The sequence below is a fragment of the Lynx canadensis genome, chromosome D4 (assembly GCF_007474595.2).
Source record: "Lynx canadensis isolate LIC74 chromosome D4, mLynCan4.pri.v2, whole genome shotgun sequence".
NCBI classification, from domain to species: Eukaryota; Metazoa; Chordata; class Mammalia; order Carnivora; family Felidae; genus Lynx; species Lynx canadensis.
Genome location: NC_044315.2, coordinates 75729655 through 75743784, shown reverse-complemented (window position 1 = coordinate 75743784; position 14130 = coordinate 75729655). Strand labels below are relative to the sequence as shown.

At 46.8% G+C, this 14130-nt stretch overlaps 1 protein-coding gene across 1 annotated transcript in view; it reads right to left on the bottom strand.

Moving 5' to 3' along the window:
* The window catches only part of PAPPA (pappalysin 1), a 242095-nt gene that overhangs the window by 210356 nt on the left and 17609 nt on the right, over nt 1-14130 (bottom strand). The window lies entirely within an intron of this gene.

Genomic DNA, 14130 nt, shown 5'->3' with positions numbered 1-14130 from the left:
TTTTCACTCGACAGGTGAGGGACTTCAGACCCAGAAAATGAAAGACATTTGTCAGGTTACAGAGTCACTGACAAATTTCCTGAGACCCAATTCAGCTTGCTTTTCTCTGACACTAATGCTAATATTTATAAAAGAATTAAATGAAAAGCACTCTCTTAACATAAAAAGATGTTGGGGACTCCTTCATTAAGTAAAATCTTCCAAGCCTCTACAGCAGGTCAAGCATTGTACTAAGGTCTACACGTGTGTTAATTCATTTCATCCACGTAACACTTTTAAAGTAGTGATGTTAACAGAGGCAGATATGGAAATGGATGGGTTTAAGGTCAACTGACTGGTAACAGGATCCCAGACCCTGGGATTCACTACCCTGTGCGCTAACTCTACAGGCACCTCTCTCTCCCCCATCAATGCCACCAGGGATCTGGGACACACCAACCTCCTGGGGGTACCACAAGCTGGGTGTTTGGGAAAGTCCCAAGGCTGACGCCTCTAGCTTTACTCTGGGAACCCCAGGAAGTCACTTAGCAGATTCTCTCTGGATCAAAAAGTATCTTTATACTCACCAACCCCTATTCCCCAGCCCTTCTGGAATATACCCAGTGTCCTTGGCACAGACAGGCTGTTGGATGAGGAAGAGGACTTTCTAATTAAGAATGCATTTGAAGTGTGGGATGATGTACGAGGCCAGGTGGGAGGAGAAAGAGAGGGAGACGAGAATGAATAAAAGATGCCCATTTAGAAGGACGGTCCCTACTTTGAGCTGGTGAGTTTCTGCGGTCACCATAACTTTGAGGGTGCATCTGCCATCAGCATGCATCAAACGATCATGGAGAGCTTCCAGTAAAATCAACAGAGGAGGCCCACACAGTCTTTACTCCTTTGTGAGCACTGGGGCCTCAGAACTCATGTCGATCTGTTAGCAGCTGATGTGGATGGCAGTTTGGGCCTGGCATCTAAGTCTGCCTATACCCCTCCGCCTACTCCTGTCCAACAGTCCTTCAGGCAATGGCAGGGGGTCTCCTCACAAAGTCAACCTGCTCTCATTGGCTGGGCAACCTTGGGTGAAGCACTGAATAATACCTCCTCTGGGTCTTGGTTCTCTACCTGGTAAAGGAGGGGACTGAATGGAGACCCCTCACACACCTGGCCCAAGTCTGCTCTTCTGTGTTTCCAGGTTTCTGAATGGCTAAAACAGAAACCACCTCCTCCTAGAGGCTCTCCGTGATAGCCCTGTAAGGAATGCCCATTCTCTCCTCTGAACTCATTTTGCTTTTAGGCAACTAGACACTTGTCCTCTGGTTCTGGAGTCCCCCTAGACTGGATGCTTCTGGAGAGTGAGGACTCTGGCTGGACCATCTGTATATCGTGCCTAGCACCCTGCACCATGCCTTGCCTACAGCAGGCACTCAGTAAGTGTCTCATGATGGAGCACAAGAAGGATTCCTGAAAGACTGGGAGAAGGAAAAAGGACAAGCAGAATCAAAGGCACTGATTTATGTCTCCATGGCTAATGGACAGGGAGAATCAGAAGAAAGTGTGTGCTCTTAGTACCATAGAAAACCCAGGATCTTTGGATTCAGAGTAAGTAATTCTGATGAAAGCAATTCCTAGCCATACATCTGGGGAAAATCACTTCCCTTCTACAGATCGTAATCCTCTTGCCGATATCCCTCTTTAAGCATGCTGTCCTACTTAACAGACACGGTGGAGGCCCCGTCCTTGGCACACGGTAGCTGTCCCAGTGTTGAGTTCAGCTTGAAGATGCTGGAGGGTCTAGGACCGATGTCAATGATGACATGTGGGAAACGACTAGAAATAAAATACAGAAGGGCCAAAGAGAGAAGGCACCCCGAAGGCATCTTGGCTGATGTATCAGGAGCTGATAGAATGAAGCCTCGAAAACGTCCAAGTCCTCCTCAAACCCACTGACAAACCCGACTTAGAAATCAGACATCTCATCTCCCGAGCTGCTGTCAGGCTGCTGAATGTGAAAATCTGCACTGACCTCTCCAAAACTGAAGCTCTGACTCCAGATTTGGAGTGAGTTACCCAATCTATGTGTTGCCGCTTGCTACAGGGATCAGTGAGAGCCACGTTCCCCGGAGCCACCACTCTGGTGTCCCTGGTCCCACCACTGAGCTCACCTTCTCTTGCTCCCCTGGCTAACCCCTCCCCCTTCAACAGGAAATTCTTCTAATGAGAAAATTAACATCTGAAACAGGATCCCTTTTCCCTCTCTCTTTCTCTCTTTCTCTCTCTCTCTCTGCAGGTTTTTTATTATGCCAGGGGCTCTCAGTCCCTGGTTTTCCTGTTGCCTTTGGAAGGCAGCTAGCTGGGTTAGCAAGGTAAAATGTTTACACATCTGTAGGGTGCCCTCCGTTCAGAACCTTCCTGGGGGGCTTGGGACTCAGGCTCAAGCCACCTCTGTGTGCAGTTGAGAGAGAAGAGAGAAGCAGCGAGAAAGGACAGACTCTGGGACATGGAGCGGGGAGACTAAGAGGAGGCTTGGCCCCAGGAGGCTGAGAGGAAAGGCAAAGAGAGGCTTTTCAGTGGAACCCAGAGGAAACACACTGAGGGAACTGAGAACCTTGAAGCAGTGGCTTCAGAAGTTCAGAAGGAAATATTTACCTGGAGTATAAGTGGCAAAAGGAAATCACCGAACTTCAACAAGGTGGGGGGTGGGGGGAGTAAAATAGTGATGGGGACTTATTTCTGTATGAAAATAATTTAATCAACAGTAGCCACATTTCAGGGGGCTGGAAGGGAGACACCGCTGTCTCACCAGCCCAGAACCAGGGATCTGGAACCAGAGATCTGGGCTCAGCTTGCCAGATGACAAGTCACACCATCCCCCCCTCTTATGCTGCCGGGCCTCATTTCCCTTCTCTGAAAAAGGAGAAGTTTGGATTAAATGATCCCCACCTACAATTTAAGAGCTCTTTTGTTCACTGCTAGAATGGTTCCTTGTAAGCAGAAGGAGCTCAAAAAATAGGTGTTGATCTGAATCTGATGCCTCGTGTCAATCCCAGTCCTTGCATACTTAGGTTCCCTGTCCTCTGTGTATCTCCACAGAGGGACACAGAACAGTGTTCTACGAAGGACACGCGAGCACCTTCCCCACCTTCACCTTGTCCCTCCTCACAGCTGTCCAGGAAGATAGAGACATAGTGAAGGAAACGGGGAGAGGCGTTTCTGAAGTGGCCCCATCTGTGTGCTGCTGGAAGTTGATCCCAGGGGACACATCCCCATGTGACAAGATGAAGGCTACGGGGCAATCCTGCACACAATCTACATCTAATTAGCATAAGCCTGCCTCAAGGCTATAAACGCATAGAAGCAGACACTGAAAGCGTGCAGAGCCCATGAGGTGTCTAGGGCACTCTTACAGACGTGGAGAAGTCCAGCCCCAGACCTGGGAGAGGCTTGCCCTGAGCCTCATAGTAATCACCGGTCCCTCAAACCCTGGTCAGCTGGCCTCTCTAATGTGCTCTTATCTTCCTGCAGCTAGGCTTGCTTTGAAATGGGCTTCTAACCCCCCACCCCCACCCCCAGAAGTTTCCTGCCTACTTATTTTTACTGTCTCTTTTTCTTCTCACCTACCCACTGAGCCTCACCCTGGAGACAAAGAGCATATGTAAAAGAGGCTAGACCAAAGGCAGAAGTCTCCCAAAATCTTGGCCAGGGCTGTACCAGGAGTCCTCTGTACCTGGGGGTCACCCCCTCAGGATCACTTTAATGGCACTGTCCCAGGGCAGCTCTGTCTGACCATTCCATTCCACTCCAGGAACAGACAAATCTTCCTCCCATATATCCATCACATTCCTTCCTGTCTGAAAACTCACCACTTCTGTAATTACTCATCCAGTGTCTGTGTTTCCCATCTGTGGGTCTGTTTGGTTCATTTCAAAGTGCCCAACATTCTGTACAGACCCTGGTGTCTTACAGGTGCTCCGTAGAGTTTGTCATCGCAAACTAAAAACAAAGGAACAGGAGGGACATTTCCCTATTGCTGTGTTCTTTACGAGAGCATAGAACCCTTCCTTTATTTAGAAGTTGCTACGTCCCGTGTGTTCTAGATTAATTCTCTCACTTAACCTTCACAATGAAACTCTCAGCACGGCCCACTTGCCAGAGGAAGCTGAGGCTCAGGCTCAGGGAGGGAAGAGGCTCTCCCAAAGCCTGAAATCCAGGCCTATAGAATTCCCAGGCCCAGGTGCTTAATCACGTCGCTGCACTGAGCCCAGTGGGCTGTTTGAAGGCACGGACCCCTCCGAAAAGATCTAAGTCCCACAGCACCAACATAAGCAAGTTGACTTGAACTGCAGGCCAAGAGGCTGCTTTCCAGTCATTCTTCTGCCTAAACAACTGACTGAGGATCAATGGTTCTTTACTACTACGCATCATCTGTTCTCCTTGGCTCACCACACTTCATGGGGACCCAAGATGTGCCTGGGCCTTGTTCAGACGTCCAAGATGCCTTCCAGACCTTGTCTTCAGCACCTGGATTTCTACCACAGGCTTCCCTACCTGTTGGTTTCTGACCCAGGTTTCCTCCAGCCTCCAGGATCTATACAAAAATGTGTTGTTGTTTTTTTTCAAGGTTGTAGTCATATCCTCAGCTGCCTCCCACCTTCCTTTCTGTTAGTTATTGGCTGAATCATGTACCCCCAAAATTCATATGTTGACATCCTAATTCCCAGTACCTCACAATGTGACCTTATTCGGAGGTTGGGTGTCTACAGAGATGATCAAGCTAAAATAGGATCCTGAGGGTGGGCCCTGATCCAGTATGACTGGGGTCCTTGTAGGAAGAGAAAACTGGGACACAGACATACACACAGAGGGAAGACCATGAGAAGACACAGGGAAACAATGGCCACCTGTAAGCCAAGGAGAGAGGACTCGAAAGAAACCAATGCCGTAGACACTTTGTGCTCAGACACCAAGCCTCCAGAACTGTGAGAAGATAAATTTCTGGTGCTTAAGCCACCCGGTCCATGAAACTTCGTTATGAGAGCCCCGGCAGACCAGAACGCCATCATTCTACAAGTTTCTGAAGCTCTCCCGCTAAAATTTCTCTACAATCTATCCCATCTCCCACTGCCTCGTGCCCATTGCAGAATCCTCCTCTGGTTAGGATACATTGCCTCAATGTAACCCGTTCCCAGGGCGATCAGAGCAAGGTGTATCAGGAGGAAACAAAGACTGGAGGTATGGTCACGGCGCACAGGGAACGTGCCTCTCGGGGAAGGGGTGCTTCCATGTTTCGGCTCGAGTGTACGTAATTGAAGGTCATCGTGCATGTTGAGCACGTGGGGAGTTGCTTCTGTGCCAAAGTGTCTTATGCTTACAGCCATCTTGTATAACAAGTGCTGTTTACCGCTGAGAAACCTGAGACTCAGAGAGGTGAAGTCACCTGCCTAAGGTCACACAGCACTAAGTGGTAGGAGGAGCTGGAATTAAAGACTCCTAATTGCAAGTTCAGCTCCCCCCACAGATGATTGAGACCTCATCTATGCCTCCATGCTGTGCTGTCGTTATGGGGTTTCCCCCCACCAGGATGTTTTCCAGGCATGATTTAAGTCAACACAAAATTAGCTCAGATAACGCTGGACTTTCTCACCATCTACAGAGGACAATTAGCAAAGGATGACAATTATATCAAGTTTATATTATTTGTTTTTCTCTCAGGGGCACCTGGGTGGCTCAGTCAGTTAAGCATCTGACTTCCGCTCAGGTCATGATCTCACAGTTTGTGGGTTTGAGCCCCACGTCGGGCTCTGCGCTGACAGCTCAGAGCCTGGAGCCCGCATCTAATTCTGTGTCTCCCTCTCTCTCTGCCCCTCCCCTGCTCAGGCTCTGTCTCTCTTTGTCTCTCTAAAATGAATAAACGTTAAAAAAAATTTATTTGTTTTTCTCTCATTGGTAGAGTGGACATGGAAGGAGAAGGACACTCTACCTGGGTCATTTTGGCTGGTGACAGAGCAGCATTTTCAAATAATGAGAAGGATGAGGAACTTTTGCTGAAAGCCTCTAGGTAGCAGGCCTTCTGCTAGGCAAAAAGATCCCACTCGCTGCTTGTCATGATCCCGTGTAGTGGGCTTTCCTGACAGTCCTTTAACAGACAAGGACACTGAAGTAGAGAGAAGCAACGTGATCTCCCCTCAAGGATCCCAGCGAAAAAGTGGTGGAGTCACAACTAGGCCAACTCTAAAGCCAGATGCTTTCCTTCAGTGGGAATAACTCTTGGCCCACAGTCAAGGTTCTTGTGGTCAAGGTCTGCCATTGCTCTGCTGTGGGTCACTGGGAAAGCAGTACCCCCTCTCTAGGCATCTTCACACCCTGCCCTAGGAGGTAGGAGGGTCACATCAGATGGCCACAGAGGCCCCTTCTGTCTCAGACTCCCTGTGACTCTGAGATCCCAGGTCCATCAGACATCCCTGCCTTGGTTCCCACTGTGGGAGATGTATAGTCTCAGAGGAAGAAGTCGAGGGAAAGAAGGCAATTTCAGGACCATCCTCTACCAGAGGAAGAGAACCAGAGGTGAGAGGATGTGGGTATGAAAGGGGGAATTTGGGTCAAAAATCTGGGTTTTTTTCAGGAGGCTAAAAAAGTTAAATGCTAAAGGTTGGAGCCGGTCCCTTTTTGTTTTGTTTTGTTTTCCCTTCCATGATTTAATGGCTGGTATTAAAGCCACAGAGGAATGCTTGAGAGAGCAATCCTATGGAAAGCTTTTATCTGTCCAGAGGAGAGTGATTAAAACAGACAGATTTGGGTTAAGTATACCCATGGTCCCTGCACTTGGTTCAGTCGGGGGGGAAGACCACCAAAATGACCCCGGAGGACTCAGCAGCACCAGGCATTCAGAGGAGAGCTGGGACGTCACCGAGGTGGGGACCTGAGGGAGTGCTCCTCAGCATCTCATTCCTCAGGGCTCCCCTTGACTCAGAGGATTGATCGTAGGCTCAGCGGAAGGAGGAGGCTTGAAATAAATCACACCTGGCTGGAGGCTTATCCCAAACTACACTGAGTTCTAGACATCCAGGCCTCCTGGTGTAAAGAGAGGCAAAGGTACCAAGAGGAGCCCTCTGAAGGAAATCACAGGGTCAGGACTAGCTCAGATGCCCCGATGTATCGGCCATGCAAGGGAACACGTGGGGCCAGATCTCCCTTTGCAAGATGGCATGGGACAGCAGGAAGAGTGCCCACGGTAGTATCTGTGTCTGCTCCCCACCTGCATTTGTTTTTCCGGCTGCGAACCATTACCTGAGAGCCCTCTCACTCCATGAGTCTGCTTACCTTATTTACTCGCTGTCTGACCTTGGAGGAGTTCAGTTCTCTGAGCCCCAGCTTGCCCATGTATACTCCAGGGATTAAAAAGTCTTATCCTGTATACTTCACAGACCTCTTTCGAGAAAGAAAGGAGACAAATGTATGCATATTTCCTTGTAAACGATTTAAGGCTATCGAGATGTAAGGCAAGGTTCACAAGAGTATACTTGAGGGTTCCTGAAACCCGTAAGTTTTATTAATATGCAGACTCCAGGGTATGCTTGGGATGGCAAAGTGCTCTTGAGGGCTCACGGTGCACCTGTGTCTCCCTCTGGTTCTTGACTCTCCAGTCTGCCTCCTTTGCTCATATGTACGCAGGCTGTGTGGACATGGAAAGGTCAGGACTTTACGGAGCAATAAATATACATTTAACGCGGGCCCTACCATTCGATAACTATGTGACTTGGGAAAGTCAAGGTACGTCTTTTAGTGTCAGTCTTCTCATGTGTAAAATGGGGTGATACTATCTACCCCTGGCAGTTGTAGGGGGAAGTAATGAGATCATGAACATACCAGAACTTGGCACATGGGCACTGGCATGGTACATGGCTTAAGCACGTGTACTATGAAGTCTTATCTGTCGGAATCCCAGCTGTGCCACTTGTTAGCTATGTAGCCTTGGGCAAAATCCCTTCACCTACCTGATAGTTTTCTCAACTGTAAACTGATAAGAACAGTACTTAACGCACAGTGCCATTTTGAGGATTTAGTGAGAGAATGCAAACACTCATTTGCATAGCACATAACACAGGCTACACTTTTTATTGAAAGGAATAAATGTCTGTTCCTTTTCCTCAGAACTGTGACCAGTTTTTCTCCCTTCCTCTGTGCTGTTAAACATTATCCCTTCCGACACTATTCTCCGAAATAGAAAGGCATGCTCCTTGCTCTCTATTTCACACATTGTCCATGAAATTGGAGCAGACAAACTTTCAGAAAAAGAAAGTGGCGGAGGAAAGGAAGAAAATGACAGAGAAGATAAAAGAGGCGGAGGGGAAGGAGGAGAAGGGAGAGAGGGGGATTCATGCATTTTCGGTCTGCTTGCCTTTAGACGTTGCCCTACCCAAACCAGACCCCGACAGACTAAGTGGTCCTGATGCTGGAGCCGCCCTGGAGAAGAGAGCGCACTCTGGGTCATTTTGATGAAGATCTACAAGCTTTTCCCGCTCGCTCACCAAACCTCAGAGACTATGATACCACATTCCAGACAATTCTCAAGGACCATTCCGTCCTGCCCTCCACATTCTTCAAGCTCTTAGCTTTCATCATTCATGGAATTGTGCATAGTCAGGGCTGGAGGCTCCTTCAAAGTTAATTATATCATCCATTTCACACCTAACTTCCTGCTTGAATCACCCGTGCAGCATCCTGACAAGTGACTGTACACAATTCAGAATTAGAGAACCCCGTGCCGTGTGAAGAAGGCTTCTGCCCCTTTGGGCATTTCTCAGTGTTCTCCTTCAGTGAATCCAAATCACCTCCCTTTTTTTTTTTTGCCATCCAGTGGATCAGATGGCCAGGACCTGATCTCCAGGGGTCTGTGCCCTCTATCCCAGGACAGCCGGGAAGATGTCTGAGTCTCTTGATTGTGTTATCCCTGGCTCTTTTATTCCCCAAGTTAACATCCCCAAGCCCTGCCTAATGTATCTACTCACCCAATCACCAATTCATCCAACACATCTTCACGAGACATCTACTGTATCAGGTCCTACCTGGACATTCGGGGTGGAGAGCATGACCAGACACAGCCTGTACCCTCTCACAAGAGACCAGCTCTTCCCTAGTGCTAGTGCCTCTGTTGATGCCATGTGGATATACCAGGAATTACTAATATGCAGTTAGCAATACCTATTATTATCATACCTGCCTCCTTACGTTATCCCTCAGATCACTACTCTGATTTGTTCTAATGCCACTCAGAGCCACGCAAACCTACTGAGAAATAAAGAGAGCCACCATTTATGACGTGCCATGTACCAGGACAAGAATTTTATGGGCATCATCTTGTTGAATTATTACAACTAGTCTATAAGGTCTCTTGGTCCCATTTTATGCATGAGGAAACCGAGACTCAGTTTCCTTGACTTAGCAAAGGTCTGTTGACTTGTAATAACATAAACAAGATTAGAAACCAGCTCCCTGACTCCAAAGTCAAGTGCTTAACCAATGTCTCATCCTTTCTGTGAATAAATATAAGCAACAATTATTTTAAAATTAGTTGAATATTTATTTCTTCATATGTTTTTTAGCGCTTCCTTATATTGATTATACACTCTGTTGGTTATAACGATACAGGAAGCATTCTTAGATTTTCCTGAAGTTTTAAAGTGTACAAAAAGAGTCTTAATTATTTCTTTGCTTTCCCCAGAACTCTATAAGGGGAGAAAAATAGAAACGTATGATTCTGTTTGTGCAAATGGGGCAAGTGAGCCTCCGAGAGGGTAAGAGACTACGTTTGTTCACCACTCTGCATCTAGAGCCTTCTATAGAATACCTAGAATATAAGCACTCAGTAAACATTTGTTGAATGAGTGAATAAATGAGCAAATGAAAGAAATATGCCCACGGCTTGTGAGGAAACCCAGTTTGAGGAGATTTTGAAGTTTCAAGCCATCTTTAGAGTACTGGAACAAGAGCCCTGATGTGGAGGCAGGAGTGGCATCTTTGCAACCTGAGTAAGCCTCTTCTACTTCTTGGCCCTCAATTTCTCCATCTGTATAATGGGGGCTTCCATCCACGGTCACTAGGTTTGGTGGTTGTGTAAAATGCAAAAAGGAATGGGAATGCAATGCAATGTGTAAAATGCAAAATGCGACAAGGAATCGGTAAAGAAAGTATAAGTTAGCCGTGTGCTGGCATAACTAAGCTGTGTGATGCGGCCAATCACACCCCCTCTCTGCTCCACTTTTCTCATTGCTGAAAAGAGAAGACTGTAGTGTAATAACTTCTAGGGAGTCTGTGGAAACTGCAGGGATAAGATTTCTAAGTTGGGAGTCATAAGCCGTGAACTTTTGCCCTGCTTTGCCACTAATGTACTATTATTGATCTTGGGCAAATTCCTTTTCATTCAGGGTCACATCATGACTTTCCTGGGCCCTGGGCACTTTTCCCTTCCTCCATAAATATATATAATTATATTTTATGATTGCATTGGCATAAAGATATATACAGTCAAGAGGCTGGATCCATCATTACATAATACATGTTATTATATAGATGATTTTCTTCTGATTTTAAAAGATATCAAGCCATTTTTATTGGCCCCTAAAAGTACCTTGCACTTCAGGTACCACACTGGCTGTGCCTAAGAGATAAGTTGGCCTTGGCTCCATGTCTGGACCTGACATCCTCATCTACAAAATAGCACCGGGAGGGTCACTGAGCACCTCTAGCTTAACCCAAAGAGCTGAGAGGGATGGAGAAGGTTCCCACGTGGGTGAGCCAAGTGATGTAAATTTCGTAACTGACGCAGACCCACGTCAAGTTATGTAAAAACGCACCCCAGACAGTGTGGGCTGAGCTCTGGAAACAAAAGCTCCTCTTTCGGGTGAGCCTGCCATCACCTCATCCTGGCCCACACAGCCAGGGATGAGCCTTTCAGGGAGAGCGATGGCAAAATGAGATAAGAAAGGGACGCGGCCAGACAGGCAGATTCCCACTCTGCTGTGCACGGCTGGTGCCATCCAGAATTACTCTTCTGTGCAGGGAGAGTGGTGATGCCTGATGTTCCCCGAGCCTTCACTGTCTGCCAGGCGCTATGGGAAGCTGGGTGGATTAGTGCAGGCAGGCGACAGAACAATCCAAGCAGGGAGGCAGTATTATTATCTCCATTTTACAGATGAGGAAACTGAGGCTCAGAGAAGCACAGATAACTTGCCCAATCTGAGTAACTGGCTGGCAAGTCACACAGGTGGGATTCAAGCCTAGGTAATCAGACTCGAGAGTCCCTGTTCCTAACTTCTAAATTACGCTTCCCAGCTGAGAGAAAACAGACTGAGCGAGGACAAGGAGTTCTTAATTACCCACAAATAAAGTACAAAGTACAATAAAGCATAATATATAATCCACCTCTAGTAGAGGTGCAAGCAAAGAGAATTTAGCAGAAGGAGTGCTCGATTCGGATGAGAAAAAAAGGCTCAGGGAAGTTTTCCTGGATGAGTGACACAGAGACAGCCCCGCATAAGGAATGGGGACTGGGTGGGGGAGGCTGGGCAAAGACCTCCCAGCCGAAGGGGAAACATGAGGCAAGGCTAGGTGTTGTGCTGTCACTGGAAGAGGGCTCTGGACATGGGGAAAGACCTTGGCTTTTTTTTTTTTTAAGTTTATTTATTTATTTTGAGAGCAAGCATGAGCGGGGGAGGGACAGAGAGAGAGGGAGAAAGAGAAAATCCCAAGCAGGCTCTGCCCCATGCGGGACTCAAACTCATGAATGTGAGATCATAACCTGCGCCAAAATCAAGAGTCTGACGCTCAACTGACTGGGCCACCCAGGCGCCCCAAGACCTCTGCTTTTGGTGGAATTGAGGGTGCACAGCATAGCAGAGGGAGACGAAAGTGCAAAGGCTGCCTGAGACCATGGTGCCAAGGGCTGTGAATGTCACGCCAAGAGATGTGAAGTCTGTTCCACAGACAACAGGGAATCTTTGGTGGTTTTGAGGAAGAGAGTCCACGGGTGGGGATTCAGGAGGTCATTAGCTCAGGGTTTCATCGTATTCTTATCAATAGGGTCACACTGCTGAAATAGACAGGTCTGTGTCTGAGGACTCCCTGTCCAGTGCTCATGGGGCAATCTGGAGTCGTTCCTACTGAAGACTTAAAAAGGAAAGCATGGAGTATAAACAACCTTTTGAAGAGAGAGGGCTGACAGACTTTTCAGATATTAATTTTCTACTGTCTTAATATATACCATAAGATCATGAATTATGATTCAACCCACAGGGCCTCGTTAAGGCTCTAGAATGATAAATGGTAGTTAGAGATCCCTGGGACTTCAGAATTTTAGTTTTGTTTCACTAGGAGGAGGATGATCTAGTTCAGCATTGGGTTTGGTCTCTGAATGATGTTGACCAATTATTATCTACCTTCCGGGGGTTGGTTTCCCCACCTACTCAACTGGGAGAGGGTACAGAGTTATCATGAAGCTTCTCTTCTGCTCAGAGAGCCTACTACATAAGTTCTTGAGGTGCAGGTCTTGTAACTCCCTTGACTTTGTGCTCTTGAGTGCTTAGCCTCGGACCTGATACATGGTTGACCCAATAAACATCACTAAATGCATGAAATGAATTGAGCTCTTAACTCAATGCTGCCATGGAATATTTAGGGGATTTTAAATGGAAAGTTTGGAGATGGTCACAAAACCATTTTGCCTTTTTTTTTTTTTTTTTTTTTTTACACACAAAAAAAGCATAAAACAAAGCAGATCAGTAACCCAGACAGGCCAGTATTTCCTCCCTGGCTGTAAAAGATGCTGAGGAACTTAAAGAGTCTGGAACAGAGCAGACTGATGGGGAGGAGGCCAAGGACACTGAAAGGTCAAGGAGAAAACCAAATGTGAAAAAGTGTGGAGGTAGGGATATGTGTTCTAGGAACACATTCTCTTTAATAAAAAAAAAAAAAATCCATGTAAGACAATGGTTCTCAAACAGCAGATATCTTGCTGTTTGCCCACATGGCATTTAGTAATGCTTATGCAGACATTTCTGATCATCACAACTGGGGGTGGGGGTCGCTACTGCATCCAGTGGGTCAAGGCTAAACATTCTACAATGGTAAATATCCTGCAACCAACAATTATCCATTCCAAAACATCAACCATGCTGAGTTTGAGAAACCGAGATACAAGGAACTAGGAAAAGTTATGGTAAGCAACAATATTCAGGGAGGAAGCTGAATGGGGGTGGGGGTCGCTACTGCATCCAGTGGGTCAAGGCTAAACATTCTACAATGGTAAATATCCTGCAACCAACAATTATCCATTCCAAAACATCAACCATGCTGAGTTTGAGAAACCGAGATACAAGGAACTAGGAAAAGTTATGGTAAGCAACAATATTCAGGGAGGAAGCTGAATGTGGGGCTAAGAAATTTAGACCTGGTCTGGAACATGGACTTCAAGGACTGATTCTACCATTTACTTGCTGTGTGACCTTGGGCAAGTCATTTAAACTTCCCGTACCTCAGTTCTCTCAGCTGGAGACCAGGGATTGCAATAGTACCTATTTCAGAGGGTCATTCTAAGGATTAAAGACTTAATAGATGCAAGGTGTTCAGAATAGTGCCTACCACATAGTATGTGTTCAATATGTTAGCTATTACCTTTTACTATGCATAGGTAATAGGGAACTATAGTAGTTTCAAGTTCAAGAGAGAGGCAAGAGAGCCCCTTCAGTCACTGATAATCTTGATACTCCCTGAAAAATGACCTAGAGCTGCATGATCATGTGACTATTAGATCCACCCACTTAATAAGCCTTCTGCTTCAGATGACACTACAGGTTAGATGTGTCTGAGTTCGTCTTGCTGTTTGCAAGCACTTCCTGTCTGGGCTCTGTTTTCCAGATAGCCCACAAGACCTGGGCCAGCATCTGACTGCCTCCCAGTCCAGACTCCTCATGGTTTTAATGAATAAGTGGAAGGAGACAGAGGAAGCCAGACATGAAGACAGATGGAAAGATGGAAAGGCAGAAAGCCTTCCACGAAAGCTGCTGCCAGTGACACACACTGTTCACAGGGATTCCAAGGACAGAGTTGGGGACATATTTTAGAGGTTTGTGTAAGCTACTGATACTGTTCTCT